This window comes from Lonchura striata, chromosome 12 (genome assembly GCF_050655825.1).
Source record: "Lonchura striata isolate lonStrDom1 chromosome 12, ASM5065582v1, whole genome shotgun sequence".
In the NCBI taxonomy this organism is placed as follows: Eukaryota; Metazoa; Chordata; class Aves; order Passeriformes; family Estrildidae; genus Lonchura; species Lonchura striata.
The window spans coordinates 6,057,804-6,081,931 of NC_140714.1; the positions used below are offsets into that span (position 1 = coordinate 6,057,804).

General features: G+C 45.6%; 2 long non-coding RNA genes across 2 annotated transcripts; one reads left to right on the top strand and one right to left on the bottom strand.

Moving 5' to 3' along the window:
- Positions 1-574: 574 nt before the first annotated feature.
- LOC146766237 (uncharacterized) lies at positions 575-13,582 on the bottom strand. The gene is made up of 4 exons (XR_014958111.1): positions 13,465-13,582; positions 11,348-13,356; positions 9,698-9,870; positions 575-7,081 (listed from the first exon to the last, which is right to left on the bottom strand). It is a non-coding gene; the product is annotated as an uncharacterized LOC146766237 (long non-coding RNA).
- LOC146766238 (uncharacterized) lies at positions 11,731-17,555 on the top strand. The gene is made up of 3 exons (XR_014958112.1): positions 11,731-11,850; positions 13,241-13,387; positions 13,485-17,555. It is a non-coding gene; the product is annotated as an uncharacterized LOC146766238 (long non-coding RNA).
- Positions 17,556-24,128: the final 6,573 nt, after the last annotated feature.

Here is a 24,128-nt window from a genome sequence, read left to right on the forward strand (position 1 = left end):
TATCCCCCAGAACCCAGCCATGGCAGCACTTAAAACAAGACCTTTTTACCCCCATGTGCCCAGGAGGTTTCTTGATGTAAAGGTTCTTGGGGTCACAGCAAGCATTCTTCACATTGCAAAGCTTTCAGACACACTCTGTGGCACTGACTCCTTTATTTATCACCTTCTGTCAGGAGAACTGCTGCTGCATCAGAGAGGTCACAACCTTCTATTCTTCCAAAACACTGTCCTGTCTTAAATGAACAAGTTCTGCTTAATGCCATAGGCCAGACATCAATCTTTGTGCCAAGTCCTTCAGTGGACTCCCCCCGGGCTTGAGAAGTAAATTGAGTGAAGAAGGAGATCTGGTTTCTCGCATCCTTTCTTCCCTGCAAGAAAATGCTGTGGGTGCTCTCCAGCATCGCTCTGCTGTGAGGGAAGAAGATGGGCCCAGCAGAACCTTGCACAGGTAGTGCCTGGCTGCACCTGAACTGCAGATGTTCGTGGTCAGCCCTATTTTCAGCTTCTCCCAGGCCTGAGTCCAGCTGTGGCTGGAGCTCAGGGGCTGGAGGGCAAGCTGGGGAGGCTGAGGAGCAGCCACATGGGGTTTGTGGTTTGTCCCAGGCACTGCAGGGGCAATACCCTGAAGCAGAGGAGACAACAAACACTTGTGTTCATCCTGCTGCAAGTGTAGGCTCTGCCAGCATCACAGCAGCTTGCTAGCCAAATTTTTTTTGCTTAGCCCCTCCTTTCATCTTCTGTTTTGTCCCCTGCTCTTCTTTCTCTGCCCTTCCTTGCCCATGACTGCAGGTTGGTAAGAATGCTTTTTAAAATTGCCATTATGCCTACTCCACCTCACCTGCTTCCCTCAGCCTTTCCAGCACCTTTTTTATCTCTTGGTAAAGATAAAGAGCCTTTTAATTGTGGTAGGGTAAGGAGCATACTGCATCTCTGGGTGCACTGGGTGGGATATGAGCTGACAGCAACACAGCAACCCTCAGCTTATGTTCTGCAGAACAAGAGATTGCAGGCAGTGAGTATCAGCCACTCATGGCTTCTCTTTATCAGGGCTACTAAAGCACCATTTTGCATTGATTTCACATTAATCCTTCCACTAGTACAACAATGCACCTGCACAGAAATGCCTGTATGTGTGGACCTGTGAATATGTAAACATGTTATATTCTTTATGTGTATTTCCTCCCCACTCTCTGGCTGCTGTTGGATATCTGACAGCAGCAGCAGCAGATTTATTGATCTGGTCATAACATATTAAGGCTGCTGAAGAGCAGATGTTAAAAACAGACTTATTGGCATATATCAGCCCCCAGTGGTATTGGTCTCACACATGTTCCAGTTTATTTATTGAAGCAATTGCTCTTCTCATTCTCTTCATTATCTTTCTTCTGGGCAATCCAGGCACACCAGAGCCAACCCCTTCCAGTCAGTCAATCCTTCTTGGATCATCGTTTTTGCTTTAGCTTGGGCAACACCCAACAACTTTTCCTTCCTGAGAAGGAAAAGCCCATCCCACTGTTCATAAAAGCAGATGGAAATTTATCAGCTGAAAAAATTTATCCTGGCATAAATACAGTCAAAATAAAGACTCAGGGATCCCCCTAACTGGATAATAAGCAGGTGCATAATGGGGCCAGGAATGCCATCTGAAGGGGGACTTCAGTGGTATGACCATATACAGCACCCAAGAGGCTGTGATGCACCACAGCATATCGTGGCAGTGAGGAATAAAACACAGCCCTTTGACCATAAAAATGTTGTTTGTCCCATTTTATTACAAACACCCACAGACATGAAATTCATGCAGAGCAAAGCGTTCTTCCTGTGCAGGAGAGCAGCGTGGCTCCAGGCACCAGAAAGGTGTGACCCCAGTCCTTCTTCAGGAGTCAGCCTTGTCACCAGCCTCCTTCAACACCTGGTGTGCACACTCTAAGGTGAGGGTTCCTTCCAGACTCTTGCAGCAGCACAGGTTTATATTCTGCAGCTTATTTCTGCCAGGGATAGGGCAGTAATGCTCCTGGCCACAGCTTTGGTGTAGTAAAATCCTGTCAGAGGCCCCCTGACACCTGGCATGAGGAAGCAGAGTCCTGTTCCCAGTAATTCCTTCCAGGACTGGTACTTGCCTCCAGCTGTCACCCCAGTGCCCCACGGCCTCTCTGTATGCTCAGCAGCTTTGCTGCAAACCTCTGCCCACATGATTCTGGATCTGCCTCCTTCAGAAAAATTAAAATTAACTAAATATTTTCCTAATACTTAGCCAGCAGTGGACATCTGTGGACCTGGATGGGCAGGATTTTTTCCAGCTCTCCTAATTTTGTCAGTCTTCATTTTCTTGCCTTAACCCTCATGCAAAATACAGGCAAATCTGGTTTAATCTGGATTTTAGGTGATTTTTGCCACTCATATGCCATTAGCTCCCCCTCATGCTTACAGTAGTATTCCCTATTCTTAAGTCTGGCGGGGTTTAGAAATTCTGCTGAAATAATAATTGCAGTAAATTTTTATGGAAACAGATGGGGGAACCAGACAGCCATAAATTTAATAACTCTTTTGAGTACTTAGCAGCAGAAACACGAGTCCCCTAATTCATTGAGAAAAAAAGTGATTAATGATGATATAGATTTTGCATAATGATAGAAAGCCTTAAGATGTACAGCTTTTGGATGCTCCTCATTTATTATGCCTTATTGGCTGCCTGGACAATTGAAGATGAAAGGCCTGGGAAAAGACAGAAAACACACATTTTAACTACTGGGTACAGTAAGTAAAATAATGATCCAGTGGCAATGCAGTGACCTTTACACATGAACATGTCTTTCAGACCCTCTGCAGTTAGTCTTACAGCACAGCTGAGTTAATCTAATATTTCCATTTTAGCTCATAAGAGAAATGAAGGAAAATCTTAATTATGCCTGTAGTTGTGGTTATAATCCAACCCCCTGACACAGGAATTACTCACATCTGTTCTCAACTCATTTTGTGGGCCAATGCAATGACTTAGTTGAGTCTGGAAGCAGAGCTAAGGAAAAAGTTTACAACAGAATGGCTCTAAGCTGCCCAAATAATTGTGCATTTCCAAATTACCCCAGAGGAGCCTCCCTGATAGTCCCATAGAGTGGGTGGAACCAGGAAACATGGTTCCTTCAGCCACTGCTTTGCTTCAGTCATTCTGGTGATTTAGGAAAAAAAAGAGTATTAACAGGCCTGGTCTCTTCCAAAGGTTGTTGCTGCAGTTAGTGAAACATGAGGTGGGTTATCCCTCCTAGGAGAAGTGTGGATGCAACATTAGTGCTGGACCTGCTTTCCCTCCCCTCCCAACCAGTATGGACCAGTACAAGATCAAGGCCGTCCTGGTGCAAGCTCAGCATGACCCCTGGGCTATTTGGATGGACTTTTGTAAGAAAAGACTCAAGCAGAAGAGGATTTTCTTTACTTTTTCCTCCCTGTTCCATGGGTTTGGATGAGTCCTCCATGGCAATGTTGTGGCCCAGCAGTGCTTTGCAGAGATGGTGGCCCTGACTCCTGGGAGAGGTTTGTGGCTTCAGCTCAAGGGTGACCCTCACCTCCACTGCTCAACTCCATCAGCCTTCTGGCTGAAACAAACTGCAATTATTTCTGGACAGACATGGAGCAGTATTTTTTAAAAATTAGTTCTTTGACAGCTGTTAGCTTGGAGTTTTTATCAGCTAAATCCTATCTCCATATCCCAGGGAGTGGATGGAAAGTGCTTGGAGTGGACATATAGAGCAGCCATCATGGCTGAAACAATCCCCCTGTTGGGAGATGTCACTAAAGAAAGGAGCTAAGGGGTTTATTTGAACAGCTGAACATTGGCATGCAAACTACAGTTATCTTTTTAACATAAACTGTAAAAATAATACAGCTTGCTTTAAGAAAAATGAGCTGTGTGATTGGCACTCTGTACTTGATATAATTCCTTTTTAATATAATCTAATTAAAAAAAAAGAGTTTCTCAATCTTCTTAGGCTACTCAGAGAAGGACAAAGAAACCAAAGGACATGGGTGACAGGGTAGGGACAGGGAGCAGAGGGCTGGAGGGAGCACAGGCTCCCATAGCTGTTGGGGCACATTGACTGTCCCAGAACTCCTGCACATCCCTTTTTGCCATCACTCCACACTGCTCTCTTGTAAGACCACATGAAATCCTGCTCCATATTCCCTTCTAAAGAGCTGGGGACAGGAGTGGGCTGGATGGGGATGACAGCTCCTAAAGAGGAGGTCAGCAATGGGGAGGAAGGTTGTCTAACTTCAGTTTTCCCTTTCCCTTTCCTGTTAACTGCAAGTCAGACCCAAAGCAAAGCCCCTGGAGAGGTGTGAAACAGCAGCTCCAGAAGATCAGGGAGTGGGTCTCTGTCCACACCCAGCTGCATCTGTCAGGCTGTCCATACACACCATCAAACCCAAACTAAACAGCTTTATTGGTACAGGTGAGTGGCCTTTACAGCTACTCTAACTCTGTCCAGAAGACTTTCCAGTGTCTCCAGCAAGCTGAGATCTCAAAGAGATCCTGACCCCCTTCCTTGTTTTCTTTGACGTTGTGGAGCACAGCCCTTTGGTGAGAGGCAGCCGAGATGTCCTTCCCAGGACCAGCGGAAGGAGCCTGCTGACAAGAAGTTTTTATTTACCTTCCTGTGACTTTCCAGGGCCCTTTTCCTTTTCCTTCTGTTTTGTAGAGAGAAACTCACCAGCTCTTCTCCTCTCAGCAGGATTATCAGAGCTGGCTTCCCATGTGAGGTTTCCCATTGCTGAAAGTCCCTGATGGTCCCTGCCTGCGGTGCCATTGTGAGAGGCGTTGCCATTCCCAGCTGATAACCTCTGGCTCAGGTTCTGCTGCAGAAAAGCCATTTTATCTAAGGGAAACAAAAAGCTCTGGGAACAGGGGCTCTGTACGTGGGCAAGGAGCAGTGCGTGACATGTGAATTTGCCAGATGTTACCACTCTGAATCTTACTAAAATATGCCCTGACCACAGCTGCTTTATCTGCGTGGAAGGAGTTGGGAGATAAGAGGTGATTTTACTGACAGTGCTGTAATGGCCTGACCAGGCAGCCTGGGAACAGCTCCCTGACACAGCATCACAATTCCTTGCAAATGTGCCAAATGCTGGCTTTTGTGTGCTCCTGACCACTGTTTCGTTTGACAGTGTCCTTCCTTCATGCCTATTGAGACAGATTGTTTTCTAGAAAATTACACCATTTTCCAACATGTACATTTGGTTTATAAAGGGCCTTGACTTTTTCTGCAGCTCAGTTGATGCCTCAAGGCCTATTTTAATGCTCTTGTGACAGTATCTTGTGTTTGATTGGAAATATTCCAGGTAATTAAAAAATTACACACCAACTGCTGCTTAAAAATCTATTGTGTGTATATTTATTTTGCATATTTTGACTTTGGAGGAGGCTGTTTTAATTCTCCATCCTCCCTTTCTGAAACTCCCATGTCAAGACTGGAGCCCAAGCTCTTCTGAACCCTGCAAAGCCAGAGAGTGCCTTTAAGTGAAGCCTGTTTATTTCTTATTGCCTTTTATTCTTTACAGGAAACAATATGAGGAGGCTGTGCCAGAAATACAGTTACTGTAATTATTTTATTATTCCAGAGTATGCACAGGAAATTATTATTTTTAAGTCTGGTCATCCCTGTAACCTGCAGTGCCTTAATTTGGAAGTTCATACTTGAAAGGAGAGAGAATTGCATCCACACTCATTGTCTGTCCTTGTCACAGGCATGGGGCTGCACTGATGAGCTCTAATCACACACGTGAGTCCAGAACAGGGAGAGGAGGCATTTCTCTGTGCACAGAATAATCACCTCTGAGTTAAATGCAGAGCTTGAAAGTGATTTGTATCCATCCTTACCCCCACCTCCTCAGTCTAATTAACTCCTCTAATAGAATTAATCAGCACACTAAATACGAGACTCGCTAACAACTGAAAAAAACACACCACTATTTATTCCAAAATACAATTACACTGACAAACTCAATTACATGCCTCAGTCACTTCTGAAATTACTCACCAGTATTGGACTGCGCGCAGTTTAAGTTTCATTGTTGAAAGAAATCATAAACACTTTCTAAATTGTACAATGTTTACAGAAATACACAGAAGCACAGCTTTTATTACCCATGTGGCAAAATTAATTTGACACATTGAAAGCAAATGAATAGAGCTGGAGGACTTTATTCAGGCAGTATTCTTCCCACTGATAGAATTTACACTGGGGGAGCATCTAACATATTAACCTTATTAAACTCTGATGTAGGTAAATAGCATTTCAAAGGGAATGAGAAAGGATCCAAATCCTTATTGCATTTGAATGAGAAACATCCAATTCTGCATTTCTAACTGTTCTCTTAGTTTACAACCCCCTTTCACCAAAGTAGGCTTTTGCTCTGGAAGCTTTTGCAGCAGAAGCAGTCCACAATATACAGTTTTGATTCTGGGTTTAGTCTTTTAAGTCTGTGGTGAACTCTACAGCTGAAAATAAACTCCCATCAGATTTGGTTATGTGAGTTTAGGTTAATTTGAAAGTCAAAAGAGGAAGATAAATGCTGCTTGTGTTTTTAATAATCTAAGTTTATCTAAGTTCATCTTGATCTGAAGATACAGAAAGTCTTCCTGAACTTTTTATGTAGCACCTGCTTTTCAATTTAGTTTCTTTTCAAACTATGATACCAGTCAAATAGAAATATTTCTCATGGAAGAGATAGAGCTGCTCTTGCTTACGACTGGGCACAAGTAGATAAAAATTTGAGCTCCACACTGACAAAGTCTGTGTTGAACTTGAAATACCCTCTTCTGACTGAAAGAAACATCCTCCCACCCTTGGCAAGGGCATACATCTATGCAGAACCAATACAACAAACTTGTTTTGAGCCTAAAAATTACAGTGGCACTTGCCTAGTAGGAAATTCTCAGGTCAGTAGAGTAGGTTAATGAAGGAGTTACAGATTGCTCAAAATTCCTTTGAAAAAAGAGAGTCCAACACTTCGAAGAGTTCTTCAAGAAGGCAAGGAACATCCTGCTGGGTTTTACTTCCTGCTGAACCTGAGAGAGACACAGGACCTGTCAAGGGAAGAGGGATCAGAACTCCCAATTTCAATCAAAATGTGGAAGAGTTGAGCAGATGCATTCAGAGACCCAACACCAGCTCCACAGGGGTGGAGTGGCACTGGGACGGCACTGGGAAGTTGTGTTTTTATGGATGGATCACACAGGGAGTGCTCTGACAATGTCCATCCCTGTGGGCTCTCCCATCCACCCATTCCATCTAAACCAGGGGAGCAAACAAATCATCGGAAAGGAAGATTGTTCAGTGCCAAGTGATGACTGACCTGTTAGTGAGAAACCCTTTCTCCTTCCACTTTCCTTAAAAAATATTAATTTTTATCATATGCTGGGACAGTATCATTTGAGGAACAGGACAACAGAACAGAAAGGATCTCCAGAAAAACCCATATCTTCTGGATGTTTATAGCAAATATTCTGGTGAATATTTGTTATATTTTGGCTTTTTGCCATGCCCATTTATTTCACAGCAATCCAGTCACCCCTATACATAGCCCTCCCGGTGTTCCTTTTATGTGCAGCCAGGCAATTCACACCCACTACTCCCTTCCTCTCCTTCAGGTGTTTAAAGGTTGTTTAAAGCAAAGTATTAAACCAGATTTTATTCTAATCCACATGTTTGCAGCTCCATAGCCATTCCTGTTAGAAGTGCTGTGACACAACCACACAGTTTCACAGCTGAAGATGCATGTTGGGATAAAGATAAATTCATGGTATGAATCTGGGGCCTTCTTTTGCTGGAACTCAAGAATAAGACTCACTTTTTGAATTAATAGATTTTATGGTTTCATCAATGGAATATCATCCATCAAACCAAAACCTTTCAGAAAGATGAGTTATTCCACATCCAGGCATCTTCTTTATTAATTCTGCACATTTCTGCATTGGAGGTACTGCATTGGATGACACTTGCAAAGGATTACAAAGCTGATGGGATATTAGATAAAAATTACAAGTGAGAAACTATTTTATTGCTATTTATTTTCATCAGCAGAGCATCCCTATCCCAAATGCCATTCTATTTTGGTTGAATTAGGCTGCTGAGAAGTTTTGTAATTCTTTTTTGTTCATAGTTTATGTATAGAAATCAATACTAGTTTGCAATTTGTTGAAATTGGTCACAGTAGGAGTAACATATACCTGATTTATCCTTGTATTCTATTCCCAGTCCAAATTAGACAATTTTTTCAGTCAATCTATGATATCTAATAATTAAAAATGGTGATTTTCACATCTCATGTGCACTTTTTATTAACCTCACACTAAAATATAACTGAACAAAGCAAGCAGGAACATGTCTGTGAATCTTCCTTAACATCACTGGTGTCAGTGATTGAGATATCAAGGGCCTGGGTTTCATTTTGATCAGAATTTGTGCTCATACCACCAGAAATAGAGATTTCACTGATTTTCAGGTAGAGCAGTAATGATTAACTGAAATATTATCAGAATCATGATCTCATTTTCTGGAAAACAGTTTGAAATAGTTTACAGATTTCAACTCTAACTGCAAAAAGTTTGGGTCAGAATAATGTTACCACATCACCCCAACTATTCTCCTCAAATTTCGTGTTGCAAGGAGCAAACCTCACAGAAAGAGCGAGGATTTAGTGTCACAGCATTGTCAGACATCACTGGACTGTTCCTGGGCTGACACTACCATCTAGTGTCCCCGTCACAGACTGCAGCTTCTCTGGGGGAAAAACGCACAACACGCTTGTTTGTTCACTTCTATAATTACATTATCATAAATAATTCATCTCCCTAGACACACGTACAAACAGAAGAGAGACTGAAGGCCACACAATGCCAGCTTCCTTTTCCTCTTGAATTGTAATAGAAAATTCAGCTAGGCACACAATCCTGGGGAAAAAATTCGTGAGCTGATTTAGTAATAGCTCTCACAAGACTTAAGTGATGTGTTTGGTTTCCATACTTTTCTCTCAAAAATCCAATAAAATTGAAAATCACATTGATGCTCTTGTAGCACACCAGGGATATTCAGCAAAACTGGCACAGATGAAGTGTGGAGCCTCAGTGCCACACAGGGCATCTCTTACTGCCTTAGGAGCATCTTTAGCTTTCATGGGAGAGGATCATGAGAGCTCTGCTGGACCAGCCACACTTGAGGACACTTCACATTTCCGGGTAGGGTGTAGTGAGCATATTTAGAACCTCTCCAGGATGCCAGAAGAGGTAGCTTTCCTCTAAAATAGGTTTCCTGCATCAAAAGCTTCCTTGGAACCCCAGCCTCACAGTTTTCTGCCCAGTCTCCTTCAGCAAGGGGCAGGTGACTTCAGCAATATCAGCCTAATTAAACTACAGTCTTTGCCTGCTGTGCCCAACCTGGAAAAGCAAGTCCAAAGAGCTACCAAGTGAATTGCACCCCCTACAAAACTGCCTGAAGGGGAAGAGGAGTAAGAGGAGTCTGTTCTGGCTGGGAATGGGAAGCCATGAAACCCTAAATGCTTTTTTTTTTTTTTTTAATAAAGCCTTTTTCCAGCTTTTGACTTTTATTTCACTTTCCAAAACAATTTCAAGAAGTTCCCCCTTTCACCTATGAAAACACCTGTGCTTAAATATGCTTTACAATCCTCTCATTCCCCCACTTACAGTTTCAATGTGCTGCAACAGCATTTTGAGCCAGAAGAATACTGCATTGGGGACCGCTGAGGCAGCTCTGCTTCGCTGCAGACACTGAATGGGCTGTGACAGACTGCACCACACCAGGCTCATTATACACATCTTCCACTGAAACACTGCAGTCCAGACAAGCCTTTAACCTGCTGATTGCAAAAAAAGAGCCATTACATTGCTTTTGATACTGCAGCCATAATGGCACCTTCTTTCTTCAAATTATTGACAAAATGTTGTCTTGACATCCTCAGGCTGAATATATCAATCCTCTTGAACCCTTTTTAGAGCACTAGCCTTTCATTTTCAGCACATTTAAAACATGCTCTCCAGTGGACTGTGAAGAAATCTCAAACGTCTGCAGCTCAGATACCCCAGGTGTAATCCCCAGAACATCTAATGGTCCTTCTCTGATAAAGCCATTTGAAAATTAAAACTGCTTAATTATTTGGACCAAAGTACATTTTGTTACTCCAGGATGAAAGCTAAACAGTTCCTGCTATGGAGATGAAGGGGTAGAGCAAAAGTTGCTGGGTTGCAGAGCCCTCTGCAGCGAGGGACAGGTAAAAATCCCCTGTACTGGAGCCAGGGACAGACATTTGGCAGGAAACTGGGGCAGATCTCAGTGTCTCCCCACAGGCCTGAAGGTGCCAATTGCCAGCCCAAGACTGCAGCAGTGTCAGAGAGCAGCAAAACTCTCTCATCAGCCAGCACTGAAGAGACTTTCCCCAGCAAAGACAGTCACAACCAATGGCACACCTCACTCTGGTCTTGCCAACAATGTGATCAGGACTGACATGGAGGCAAGTCCTTCCCTCTAACATTAAAATGACATTGTTGACATCTAAACCCATGGCTCTTTTCTCTCTCAATGTGAACTGTGTGGCAGCAGCCAAGGAATCCCTTTCAAAGGAAAGTAGTTTTATTGATTTAAGAGAAAAGCTTATTTGAGACATTTGTCACCAACATTCTCTCTTGCCACAGATACCCACCAACTAGAAGCTGAGTGACCATTCACAGACTGTTTCTATCAGCACGGGAGTGATATCAGTAGAGTTCATCATGTCCTTTCTCTCTCCTTCCACCTGTTAGTGCCCTTATTAATACACACACAAACAAACCCCCCCTTCTGTGGTTCCCAAAGTCCCCAGAAGCCACACAGCCACTCAGGCTAGGCATGCCAGGAGATTATTTCAGAGCTTAAAACCAACAGGAGATCTCAGGCTGATTAAGAAAATAGATATAAAGGGGAGACAGAGCACTAATGTACCTGTGACAGCAGAACCCCTCTGTGAAACAAAGGGAGCAAGAATCCAGTCACTATACTAAGGGGAAACTACTTCCCTGGGCACAGGAAAATGTGCTAGATGGGTTTTTTCAGAGTCTTGAACACCTTGCAGAAAGTCTGGGATACCAAACATTCAGGGTGACTCCAAAGTCACTAGGATCAGTTTTTGTGTTTGTCTTTGTATTTAGACATCCATGAAAATGAGGGAACAGAATTGTCTTATATGAACAACAAAACACAAGCCAGAACTTAAATTGTGGGCTTGGTTGGTAGCAGCAGATTAGAACATTAGAACTCTTTCAACTAAGGAAAATACTTGGAAAGGCTTAAGATCCACTTACTGTGCAAGAGGAAAAATCAGTGCACCACTCCTTCATCCTGAAGGCTAATCACTGCAAGATTAGAAGTGATTTTACAGAACTTTGCTGTACCTTGATCTTTGAGAGCAAACATAAAGTGAAAATGCAACTATTTCTTTCCAGCCCATCCTATTGCAGTGCTCCAAGAGCACCATACAGCAGCACTTCTCAACAGAGAAACCTTTTGGCCTGGAGCAGAACTTGCTGTAGCCCAGCCTGGTAAACACTCTTTGGGTAACTGTGCTCAGCTTTACATTTGATGGATCAGTGATCCCTCCCTTCTTCAGCTGAAGCCTGAATCATCTGAGAATCAGTCAATCACTGACATGCCTGGGAGTGACAATCCCTTAAAAAGGCAGATGGGAGAATATTACAGAGAAGTTGTGTCTTTTTCTTTTTTCAGAGGGGGCTGGGATAGGAGAGAAGAAAGTATCTCCAAAGTCAGCTGGTTATTGGCAGTGAGTTAGAAAAACAGTCTGACCCAGGTAGAAGGAAAGGGAAACCTGGGGAGGGTCATAGGAGAAAATAGGCTGAATTAGCAAGAGCAGGATGGTGGGAGATTTTTTTGCTTTATGGTCAAATTTGTCCTGAGAAATGCTGTAGGACATCAACCCATCTCTGCTTCGTTAGCAACCTGCTCGAGTAGGAGCATTGTATTTAAGACCATAGGTATTGTTCTTGTACTCTGTCATGTGCTGTGCCACATCCCTCCGGGCTGTGTCCCCAAAACTGACCCTGCTGTCAGTCAAGGGCAATTTACTGAAAGTTTTGCAGCAGGTGGTGTCCAGGTCTTGGTCTTTGAACTCACTGAGTACTCTGAGAAAGCCCTTCAGTGATATTATTCAGAGTTTCAAATTACTTGCCACGCTCTAAATGCTTAAATAGATGCTGGACCCAGTCTTCAATGTATTTAAAATTGTATCTGAGCTGGAGAGATTGTTTTAACTTTCACAGCTAAGACTTTGGACAGATAAGAAGAGCAATATGTTCCAAGAGTCAGAACTAGGTGTTTTGTCAGTGTTTCTCCTGTCATTTTATTTAATAATCCATTGCCCCTCGGTTAATAGCTTTCTGCTTGATTAGCCTGTATAAATCAAAACTTCACAGCTTTATCCCTGACATGTTATACATTCTGAGCTGAGGGTAATGAATCGTGCCCTGGGTTGATGTACTCTGCCTTCCGTTCAGAGGCAGTCCTGTGTCAAGGAAACACCTTGGCTTTCAAATTGAGTTATCAGTACACTGTCAAAATCCAGAGGAGGAGATGCAGAGGATCCTAATACTGTGCATGAGGGATTGCACAGCCCTGAGCAGAATGTGAAGCTGCAGGGACTGGCTCAGCCTACGCTGGCAGCTCTTGGGTGTCTTCACTAAGGCATGAAACTGCCTGCTCTGCATTTCCTGCCTTTCTGCTCGAATCTCCTGCCCACGCTGCTCCGTTTGGAGTGGTGCAGCAGCACCAGCCTGGTTTCATCACAGCTGATCCCACCGGGATCCCCTCCAGGCTCTGCGGGATGCTGCAAACCTGGGTCAGGAGGCACCTGTGGCACCTCCAGCACGGGTGCAGCTCAGAATGCTGAGCTGTGTTCAGTGTGAGCTGCTTTTCCTCAGGCAGGAGGATTGCTGTTGGGAGCAGCAAGGGCAGAAATATTTGTTCCATTCCTGGCTGGCTGTTACTCCTCTTGCCAGGCTGGCCCGCTCCTCCAAACCAAGCACTGTTCTCCTCGGCCGCTAGATGCAGCTCACGCTTCGCTGCAGTTTGCTTTACATCATTCTAGTTCTTTGACGTGAAAAATTATTTCCCTTGTGTTTCTGGGTCTGTGTGGTTTGAGGAGGTTGAATCTTTATCCTAAAATCTTCCTGGTTTACTTCTAGGTCTCTTTTCCCCAAACTTCTTGCTTGCTGCATCAATTGTACCCATTTTGAAAGCCCAATCCTGCCTCCTCATGTCTCCATACAGAAACCTACTCAGCTGCACTGTTCTGATGGACCTGTCAGGGTAATGGGGAGGGAAGAAATCAGGTAAGTTAATAGAGAACAAACTGAGTTTCAGCCTTAAGCTGAGCACAGAATTTTACACTGAATGTCCCACCTCCTACCATTTAATTTTCCCAAATAGTTTTTAGGCTGCAGATGCTGCACATCAATGCTGCCTCTCATCAGACATCCAGGGTAAGGAGTCTCCAGCTCCCACTTCCAGTGTGAGGAAAAACCTCAGCACAGAGCCCAGGATCACACCAGGGGATGGACCAGGAGCTCTGCTCTGCTTTTAGTGCCCTCTCTGGCACAGCAGGATGAGAATGAGTCCCTTGGAGAAACACAGAGTCTGCAGCCAGCAGCTGCAGCAGTTGGAGATCTGATTAAGAGCTATTTGAAGTTGTCTTGAGAAGAGCAGAAATTGGGATGCCATTGAAAAAATCAGAATCACTGAAAGCTGGGACTGGACATCAGAAAGACAAAAGGGCTGAGGAAGCAAAGGAGTGATATTGTGGCTGCCCCTGCCCTTCTAATAGTCCTCAGCCCAGGAGTCACATGCAGTGCAGGGGTATGGGTCCTGAGGAAAGGCTGATTGATGCTGATTGAAAAACCAGCTTTGCCCTGGGCAATTATGGGAACACAGGGCCACAGTGAGAGATCCCCTCACCTGCCCTAGAACTGCCTCTGAGCAGGTTTTCCAGAATTACATCATTCCAATTTATCCTCTGCTTAAATGTGCTTCCTCTTGAAGATGTGCTTTTGTCCTGGATGCTTGTTCCTTCCACTTCACCTGCTGCTCAGCCCAGGGGTTCAGGTGGAAAAACCACACCTGAGGAACCCTGAGCTCTCTCCCCTTGCATGTTTGATCCCTGCTGCCTGTGCTTGCTAGGCTTTCAGCAGAAAGGTACCTGCACAAAAGCTGCCCCTCACCTGCAGGTGGGTGCCAGCCCTGGCTGCCACTGAGGCTGGATCAACTCAGATTCTCCTGGAACACAAACCTGCAACCCTGGCTGTCAGTGTGGAATCAACTTCAGCTTAGTATAGACTGTTTTCTTACACAATGAGGCTGCTTGTGGAGATGATATTTTTGAACTGTGGCATATCAGGAGCCAGGGTGCTAAAAATTACTGGCAGCAGCTGTGGGGCCTTGTAGGTAACAGCTGGGGAGAAGACCTAAAGGGCCTGGTTATTATATTTTTCTTTGACGCACTGAGATATTCCTATTAAGCAATTATCTCCAGAGAGAAGCAGCAAGGTAGCTGCACCATCATTCCTGGTTTGTTTGAGTTGTATTTTTTTTTTTTTAGAAAATCTAAAATAATTTTTTCTTAATGCACCAGATGAGATGGCTCAGACCTGCTGTGAAAGAAGCAGAAAGTAATGCTCACAGTTTGTAATATTTCCTTGAGCTTCTGCTTTTGCAAGGAAAAATGAGCTTCCTCCCATTAAAATGCTTTTAAATTACAAATCCACAGCTGTTCTCTCCAGCTTGCTTGAACACAGTAAACTCACAGTGATCTATGTGATGGCTGTGGGCTAGCCAGCATGTTCTTCCCTTGCTAGGGGCATGGGGATGGTGTGGCAGCTCCTTGGGCTCTCTGTGGCCACACTGCCATCCATCAAGCTCTCCTTTCCATCACAGATGGAGCTGAACCAAAGGAAAAGCTCCCTGAGACAGAGCTTTGGGAAGCAGCAGGCAAATGTGTCCTCCAGCATCAGCCATGCAGAAAGAATTCTCCATGCAGCCCTTCAGGAGAGGCTGGGGAGCTGAGCTCCATGGCTGGGAACAGCAAGGAGCTGGAGAAGCAACTGCAGCCACGCTGCCTGAGCATGCTGGCTCAAATCCCACACATCACAGAGGGGAAGCAGAGCCTGGCTTTAGGAAACCCAGCACTGCTGCTTTGTGCAGGTGCCACCAAGCCCTCCCAGTAGAGGCAGTCCCAGCCCATAACCCTGGCTGTCAGCACAGGACCATCCTGCCTCCCCCTCCATAACAAGAATTTGATTGGTTTCATTTTGCATTGAGGAAAAGTACAGCAGAAAAGGAGAAGCAGATGTTTTTAGAAAACGTCTACAATTTCTGAGCTTCAAAGAGCTTTTTGATTGCACAGACTTTAAAAAACATATAAAAAAGAGCCTTTCACTGTATTTTCACTAGGGTAAAACCCTCACTGAAATTTGTATGAGAAGTTTTTGGACTGAGCCTATATGGGAAAGTCTTAGTGCTCACAAACCATTTTTAAAGTCCTGTTCACTGTTGTCTGGTTATTTATTTCTCGTGTGCTGCCTTGGAGGCATGTTCAACTCCTGCCTGTGCTGGTCATTATGGACAAAGCAAGGCAGGCTTGCAGGTGGCAGAGGTTTTGTTCCCCTCCAAGGGCCACTGCCTGGTGCCACCAGGAGCTGCATCACTCCCCCTTGGGAGAATGAAGCAGAGAAATTGCAGCTCTACCAAGTACACCCATGTGAGGACCTGAAACAGCTCTGAATGTCACAAAGCAGGCACAGGGCTGCCAAGTAAAAGCAGAGAGGCATGACTGTCAGAAAATCCTGTCATCAGCCTCAGGTCCCTTCTGTATGAATCCCACCTGCAGCTCTACACATCCTACATGTTGTAGGGTCCTTCTCAGAAGTTGCTTTAAATGCCTGGATTTCTGTTCCCTTGCCTGATAAAGGAGGAAGCATTTCTACTTTGGTTGCCTTAAGCTGCTATTTCTCTCAACAAATCCTCCAGGAAATGATAATTTTTTTGCAGTTACCTTCTGAGTGAATTGTATTCTTTAATAACAGAAATTCAATTTAAACTGGGCATCCTTATTTCTTATCTAGAGGCTTTGGACCATGTCCTCTGCCTTCTCAGAAGGCTCCTGAGAAAGATGCTGCTGGAAAAGGTAACATACAGTGGTGGTAGATGCCAGCACTGAGCCTTCTTTTGCCATCTTTAAACTGGCAATGATGTTCACCTGCACGTCTCCTTACCAGATGTGTGGCTCTGTAATGATCCCTATGCCAGCAGACATTTCAGCAGAGGGAAACGAGTGACTCTGCTGTCTCCTGGTTACCCTCCTTTCTCATCCTTCTCACTAGATTTCATCTCCCATCCCCTGGTGCCAGGAGGGCTTTTCCTGGGGAGCAGGTCACATCCCTGTGCAGCCCCCAAGGGACAGTTCTGTATTTGGAAGACTTCACTGCCATGGGCCTCTCTCCTCTGCAGAGGCTTATAAGCACCATGGTGCTATCTGAAAGCAGGGCTTTTGTTCAAGCTCTTTACCAATGAGTTAATGAGTAAATGAGCTAATGAATAAAGCCCTGCTGAGAGCCCTGTGTCCTTAGTAAGCTGGCCAGGGTATCAGGATTGAAAAGTTCAGGTCAGGTCCAGGATGGCCTTTCCCTCCATGGCTACCCCAGGAACATCCCACACCAGCAACTCAGGTCCCAAAAGTTGCTTTTCCACCACTCTTGTTCTCCCAGGGGCTTCTCCTGCTTGGGGTAAGGGCTGCATTTCATCCAGGGGCCTCTTAAAGGGGCTGGAACATGGCAGGGGTGTGCTTGGCCGTGCACTCTCCTCTCAGCATTATTGTTCTTGTGCTCTGTATGTGCATCCCATGTGGAGGAAATGGGAGGTGGCTGCTCAGGCAAGCTGGATTTTACACTGGGATAAAGTTTTGAGATTGCCTCATCCCAATGGGAACCTGTTCCTTAAGTCCAGGGGAGCTTCACACCCATGTTGGCTTCAGTGAGCTGTTCTTGTCTCCCTGAGCTCATGGCCAAGAAAATGGACAAATATCTGCCCTGCAGCAAGGCTGAGGTTCCCAAAAGCCTCCCCATCTATAAAAAATCACACATTTCTGCAGCCAGCTAAAGGCAGAGGATATATAAATGCTCCCATATGTCTCACAGGGCTTTCCCTACCCTTTGCAGAGCCACCTGACACTGCTGTCCCATTGCTCCAAAGGTCCTGTGAGACCACAAGCCTTCAACAGCAGATTGCAGCAAAAATGATAATTTGGAGCTTTTTCACTCTCAGCATAATTTCTCACAAGCAGTTTTTAATTTGATTTCTTCTTGGCTTGTTTCCTCCTGTGGTGTACACACATCTTGCAAGCAATGAGGAATTTGGATGTCACTTCTCATTTCCCCTCAGCCTTCCAGATCCAAGTCCTGGTTATCCTTTTTCCCCTCAATGTGGAAAAACAGAACAGCATGTTGGGAACCAGCTGTGAAGCTCTCAGCCAAAAGCTGAGTAGGAAGTATCTTAGGATGAGCACTGGGTACTACGTGTCATCTCTTCCCCCACCACCAATAAATGCACCACAACAGGATTTTGGGTGCCTAGGGAAAAGAAGCTGGCTCTGTTGGCTGCCCTTTCCCTTTTTTGCACTCCTGGGGAGAGTCACCAGCCAGAAAACTTGTCTGTTCCTTCTTGCAAGGACAGCAGCATGCATGACTTCCTGAAGAGGAGGAGTTGCTGATCCCCATGTTGAGAATATGTCCCTGTGTTCACTCTCTGACTGTGCTCTCCTTTGCCCTGACTCACCATTTTGCAGCTGCAAGAAGCTGGTAGGAAGTCACTTGTACCTGTGCAAAACCAGCCCTGGCTGCAGGGAATGTTTTGCCAAGAGCAGAGCAGCAGCTGATGCAAACCACTGCTCAAGACTGCAGATAAGCTCCATGCTGCCAGGCCTGAATGGGCTCTCACTGCTGAGCATGAGGATTATTCCTGTTCCTGCATAAAACATTGCAAAGGAAGAGGAATCTGTGTCAGACATGAAGTTAAAACTCCCAGAAACCTGAGCTCCTAGGAATGACCACTTTCTCCTGGTATTCCTTTTGCAGCTCTCCCATGCTGGGATCTGCTCCCTGGGACATTCTCATCCTGTGGCTCCCTCTGGGATGCCTGGGGAAGGTGTGCTGGTATTTCTCAGTCCCATGATTTCATATTTTGGGGTTATAGGAATGTAAGGCCCTGGCACAGGGTGCCCAGAGCAGCTGTGGCTGCCCCATCCCTGGCAGTGCCCCAGGCCAGGTTGGACAGGGCTTGGAGCACCCTGGGATAGTGGAAGACGTCCCTGCCATGGCAGGAGGTGGAACAAGATGGGCTTTAAGATTCTTTCCAGCCCAAGCCATTCTTTGATTGCCCTTCCAGTCCCATGTTGGTCCTGTCTGTGTTTTTGGCAGGTCCAGGGGTGCTCAGCAGGTGGATTGAGAAGTGCTGAGAGCTGAGATGTGCTATGCCTGTGCCATGCACATCCCTGGCTATCCCTGCTGCCAAGAGCAAGTTGTGCCCGCAGACATTCACCATAAGAACTCTCCAACACAGACTTAAAGATGAGGGATTTACAAGGAGTTATATTTACAGTAACTAAGTGCTGGTATGGGGTGTGAAAAAGGTGATTAAAAAACTCTCCTCTCTGCCTTGCTTAATAATCTGAAAAAAACCTGGCATACTCTCAGGGACTGCAGAGTTTAATATCTGGCTGATGATGCTAATTTAATTACATGCCAGCAGGTGGTGCCCAAGTAGAAAAAGGAGACAATTTAATTCAGTATTCTCACAATTTAATATCATATTCTCACTCCAAGTGAGGTTGCGAGTGGCATGATCCAGACGTTCAGACAACATTTAACAACTCAATACTTCAATATTTCAATATTTCATCTTTTCTGCTTCATCCCAGCTCCCAGATCTTCAAGGCTTTTGGGAGTGCTGGGAAGTACCAGGTGATAGGAAGGAAAGCAGTTCTAAATGCACCCCCAGTCTGAAGGGGTTGCTTGGTCCCACTGCAGCTGAAGCTGTGGGAGGGGACAGCTCAATCCAAATGAGCATCTCAGGGCTGGTAGGCTGCAGTTTTTCCCAGGGGCACTCATTGCTTCTAGAAACTTATAAAAAAAATGTGCCAAATAATGAGTTGGGCACTGTTGAATGTTTTATGCAAGAGAGAGAAGTGGCTTCTCTTGGCCTTCTCTTAAAAATACAAGGACAGGGATTTTGTGTCATCTGCTTTCTCCTGCAAAAACGACATGAACCTACTCAGCTGGTTCCCACTAACAGCCCATACTAAACAGATGCAAAAATACCAGGTTTATGTATTCTGTAGCTCTGGCAAGTTGCTGATCTGAGTGGTTTTTGCAGGTGCTAAAACACAGAACACAGGCACTGCCTCTGCAGGGCTTGCAAGCTCTTTAAAGGAAAGTACAAACCCCTGCAATTCCATAACTTCAGTGAACAATGAGAGCGATTTTTCGCTGGATTAGGACAGGAAACTTGTAAAGAGCATTTTCATGGTCCTCCTTCCCTGCACTGAGAATAGGGGAGCTCTGCCATTTGCTGTGGTTACACTGGCTGGTGTTACATGAAGATGGTCACACTCAACCCAGCCTGGGCAATGGGAGAAGCAGGACAACATCCAGGCAGCACCAGGCATCTCCCAGCTGAAAATCAGCCTTGTTAAAATATAAGCTGGAGGGAGTTGGAATCTTATACTGCTCAAAACAAAGGCCAAAGTTAGTGGGTAATGCCTGGGAGTGACTTTTCCCTCTGATCAATGAAGGGAAAGGGCCTGAGCCTCCTGGGAGCAATCTCTGCTGCAGGAGGCTTTCTGCTGGTTGGGAGGCAGAAATCTCCTCTCCTTCTTGTTGAAATTCCTGACACGAGCAGACGAGCCTGATTAGAGTCAGTATATACTGGTCCTTTAGGAGCTGAGCTGAGGGAAGAATGTCAGGGAAGAGATTGCTTCCAGTGGTAATTTATGCAGTTATTCTCCTTTTTTTTTCCGCCTATGGAGAGCATAAAACACTTCTGCTGGGGAGGAGATGAGCCACTTCAGCCATCTGCAGACATCACCAAACATGGATTGCTCTGAGGCCTGAGGGTGTGTTGGGCCCTTTGCAGTGGCACTACCTGTGAATTTGTCTCATTTGCCTCATTGCAGTAGGGATCTCAGATATTTCATCCTCTAAACAGCTGAATAAAATAAAACGTAGAACCTTACAGGGTCCAGATACATATCCTGGGAAAGAGTGGAAAGATGAGGGTACTAAATGATGAGCTCTTTTGTTTTGCTTCTTGCTAAGCTGGTTTTCTGATCCTTGCTGAAAACATACAGTGCTCTCATGGATCAAGCCTGGCTTCTGTCAGTGCTACAGATGGTTGTGCAGCTTCTTCTGCTGTATTAATTCTTCTGCTGACAGCCATGCATCACTGAGAGGCTTGCAGAAAAGGTCCCACATGTTTTGTGTTGGTGTTTGCCCTGGGAAACCAGTGCAGGAGCAGCAGAGAAAACACATGGAGGGCTCGTAGGCAATGATTCGTGCTGCTTTACTGGCACACACATACCAAGAGTAGTTTCAAACCTTGGTCAGCCTCAGCTTCCCTCATGATGTGCTCTGGACTGCACCAAGAGCCCAGGTGCTCCCACTCCTTGGATATTGGGTAAGCCCAAAAGTAGTGGCAAAGAGCTGCAGAAAGGCAGAGTGGTTGGGTGGCCCAGAGAGCACCAAATTCCCCCAGGTCCCAAGAAATCAGGTATAGAGGGGTCCTTTGTTTGGTGTCCTCTGCAGCATGACCCTCCCCAGCTGGTGTTTGTTTCCCAGCCCAGAACAGCTCTCTGTTAGCCAGGGCTGTTGCTGTCCCTTGCTGAGCTGCCAGTCCAGGACACTGAACATTTGTCCCCAGCTGGCAAGGGGACACCTGGACACTTTCAGGTGCTCATCTTCAAATCCCCTCTCAGCCATCAGTGCTTGTGGTGCTGCTACAGGGGCAGTACCTGCAAGGAGGTAATTTAATCGTGTGCCCTCTCCACTGTTTCCCACAGAGGCAGAGGCCAAGTGCTACTGCACAAGTCGAGACAACCAGGCAGTGTGTTCAGCTTATCTGGGAGATAATGCTTTATCAACATGCCAAGAGCTACAACTAATGAGGCACAGAGCAGAGGAAGCAGTGCAGTAACTGGTGTGCAGCCTCTCTCCAAACACTGATAGCAGTGCCTTGCAGGGGAGAGCACACAAAGAACTAATGAGTAAACACCCAGGATAGAGGCACAGCCAGCAGCATCCCTAGATATTTGGTCTGTTCTTAACAGAACTCAAAATTGCTGCTGTGCAGCCAGCAAGGGCTTACAGGGTATCTCACTCACCTGTTTTCAATTTGTACATAACATTTAAGGTTTTCTGAGCAAAGGCTGGACCTTGAGGGTCCCCAGTCACAACGAAAGCTGCTGGTGGGGCCATGAGCAAGTTTCTGCAGGCAGTCTGTGTTTTCTTGATACCCTTTCCCTGGCCCTGCCAGGGGGTGCCAGCAGGTCCCTTTGTTTGTGGAAATTCTCATGATAGTGCAAACAGCCAAAGCATTTACAGGGAGCCAAATCAGTCTCTGATACAGGGGGATTAACACATCCCAGGCCAGCCCTGTCATACTCTCAAGCTGACAGACAGCAGAAGCTCCAGGACACTTCTGTTCCTGTCAGTCTCTTCTCACAGGGCTGCTCAGGGGTGCAGGGGGTTCCTGGGGGAGAGAAGGGAGCTCCAGAGGGGAGCATGGCTCACCCATTGGGCTGGAAGCACCAGCAAGCAGAAAACCTCACCCAAGAGCAGCGTGTCCTTGACAGGCAAGAGGGAAACATCTGTTTCTGTAGGAGATTCTGCCTGTGCCAAGAGCAGGAGGCTCAAGCAAGAGGGAAGAAAGTGTGATGTGGGCAGAGAGCTAAAATCTCTTTTGTAATGCATGCCCGAGAGAGAATAGGCTTGAGGTTTAAACATGAGATGGCAGAGTCAAGTCTAGAAAAACCTGCTCTGGTGCACCAACTCCTGGGTGGATATCGACTTCTTAAAGCTCCTGTTTTCTTGTTGGTGATGTTATCTGAGACAAAAGAAGAAGACCCTGATTGCTCAGCTATGGCTCTTTTTTCCCCACTGGTTTTCTGGTTAAGAAAGAAATTATTTATCACCATTGACTAAATGCTCCACTTCATTACTGGCTGCTGTTTCTCACAAAGAAATAAAGCTGAACATTTGCCATAATTTAGCAAAGTGCTGCAGATTGCAGTGCTGAGGGCAATTAAACAATTAAACAATGCAAAGCAGTCAATCCCTTTGCCATCCCCTCCTGCAGCAGGGCTGGGCCTGATGTTAGACACCAAATCTCTTCCCAACCTCCCAGGGCCAGGACTCAATGCAATCCACACTCCCTGTACCTGCTCCCTGTAGCAGGAGAGGTTTAGCTCCAGCTTTAAAGTGACTGAAAGGAGAGCTGGCTGTATTTTCCAGCACATTTTACCTTGTCAGTGACTCAAGCTTTAACACTGGCAGCTTCCCAAGCCCTTTCCCCTTTCCAATTTAAATAAAACCAGAAAATCAGCAACGCTGGAACGAGAGGCTGCTGCTGTCAGTCTCCCTGGATCTCACTCTTCTGCCAGGGGTCAGGTAACCATCAAATCACAGCCCTCCTCCAGCCCTAGGCCTCAGGTCACATTTTTGGAAAAATCCAAGCAAGGCTTTGCACAATCAATCGCACCTGGACTCAGACTTTTTTAAAGTAATATATTTTGTATTAATATAACACATTTTTAGGGATTTCTTGCCCCCAGGAATTCTGATGGAGGCCAAGAATGTATTGAAGAGTTTAAAAAAAGAGATATTTATACCCATAGGAAGGATATCCAAGAGAATAGTTCACATACACAAGGCTGCAGACTTTCAGAAAGGATGTAAACTCAGTCAAACATTAATAAACAATAAGCTGTTTTCAGTCTTTGCTGTTTCTTTCCCACCATACCTACAGATAAGAGGTAAAAGCTTTCATTCAGGGACTTGGGACAGATGGTTATTGCTCCTGAAAGAAAAGAGTGAACACCACTTTCTGGTAGAAATTCAGAAAATGTCAGAAACATTTGCAGACAAAATTTACCCTGCTGAAAGTAATGGAAGCAGTTTGCCTTAGAGATAGCAAAAATCACAGAATCAGTGAGTGGTTGAGGCTGGAGGCAGATCTGGAGATTGTCTGGTCCCTGCTCAAAGCAGAGTCACCTACAGCAGGTTGCCCAGGAATGTGTCCCACTGGGCTTTGAGCACCTTCAAGGAAGGAGAAACCACAGCCTCTCTGGACAGCCAATTTGAGTGCTCAGCCTTGCTCTCAGTAAGAAAGTTGTTTGTTACCTTTAAGTCTAATTTCCTGTATTTCAGTGCATTTCATTGTTCTTCCACAGAGAAGAGTCTGGTTGTGTCTTTTTTACTTCCTCCACCAGGTATTTGCATACACTGATTCCAAGGCTCCTCTTCTCCAGGCTGAGTAGCCCCAGCTGTCTCAGCCTCTCCCCACCAGTGAGATGCTCCAGCCCCTTCAGTGTCTCCATGGCCCTTCACAGAGCTCACTCCAGCATGCCCACGTCTCTCCTGCAGTGGGGAACCCAGTGCTGGACCCAGCCTTGCAGATGTGTCTCACCAGTGTGAACTGGGAGGCAGGAGCACCTCCTTTGACCTGCTGGCAGCCCAGGAGACCCGTGGCTTTCTTTGTCTCTGGTCCCTCTGCTGCCTCAGGTGTCCATCAGGACGCGCAGGATCTTCCCTGCAGAGCTGCTTTCCAGCCCAGCAGCACCAGCCTGTTCTGGTTCAGGGGCTGTCCCTCCCCAGGCACAGGACTTTGCATTTGTTAGCCCATTTCTCCAGCCTGCCAAGGTCTCTCTGAAGGACAGCACAACCATCTGGCACACCACCAGTCCTCCCAGTTTTGTGTGGACCATGCAATGTCTGTCCCCTCTCATCCTTTAAGCTCCCAGCTTCCTGAACACCC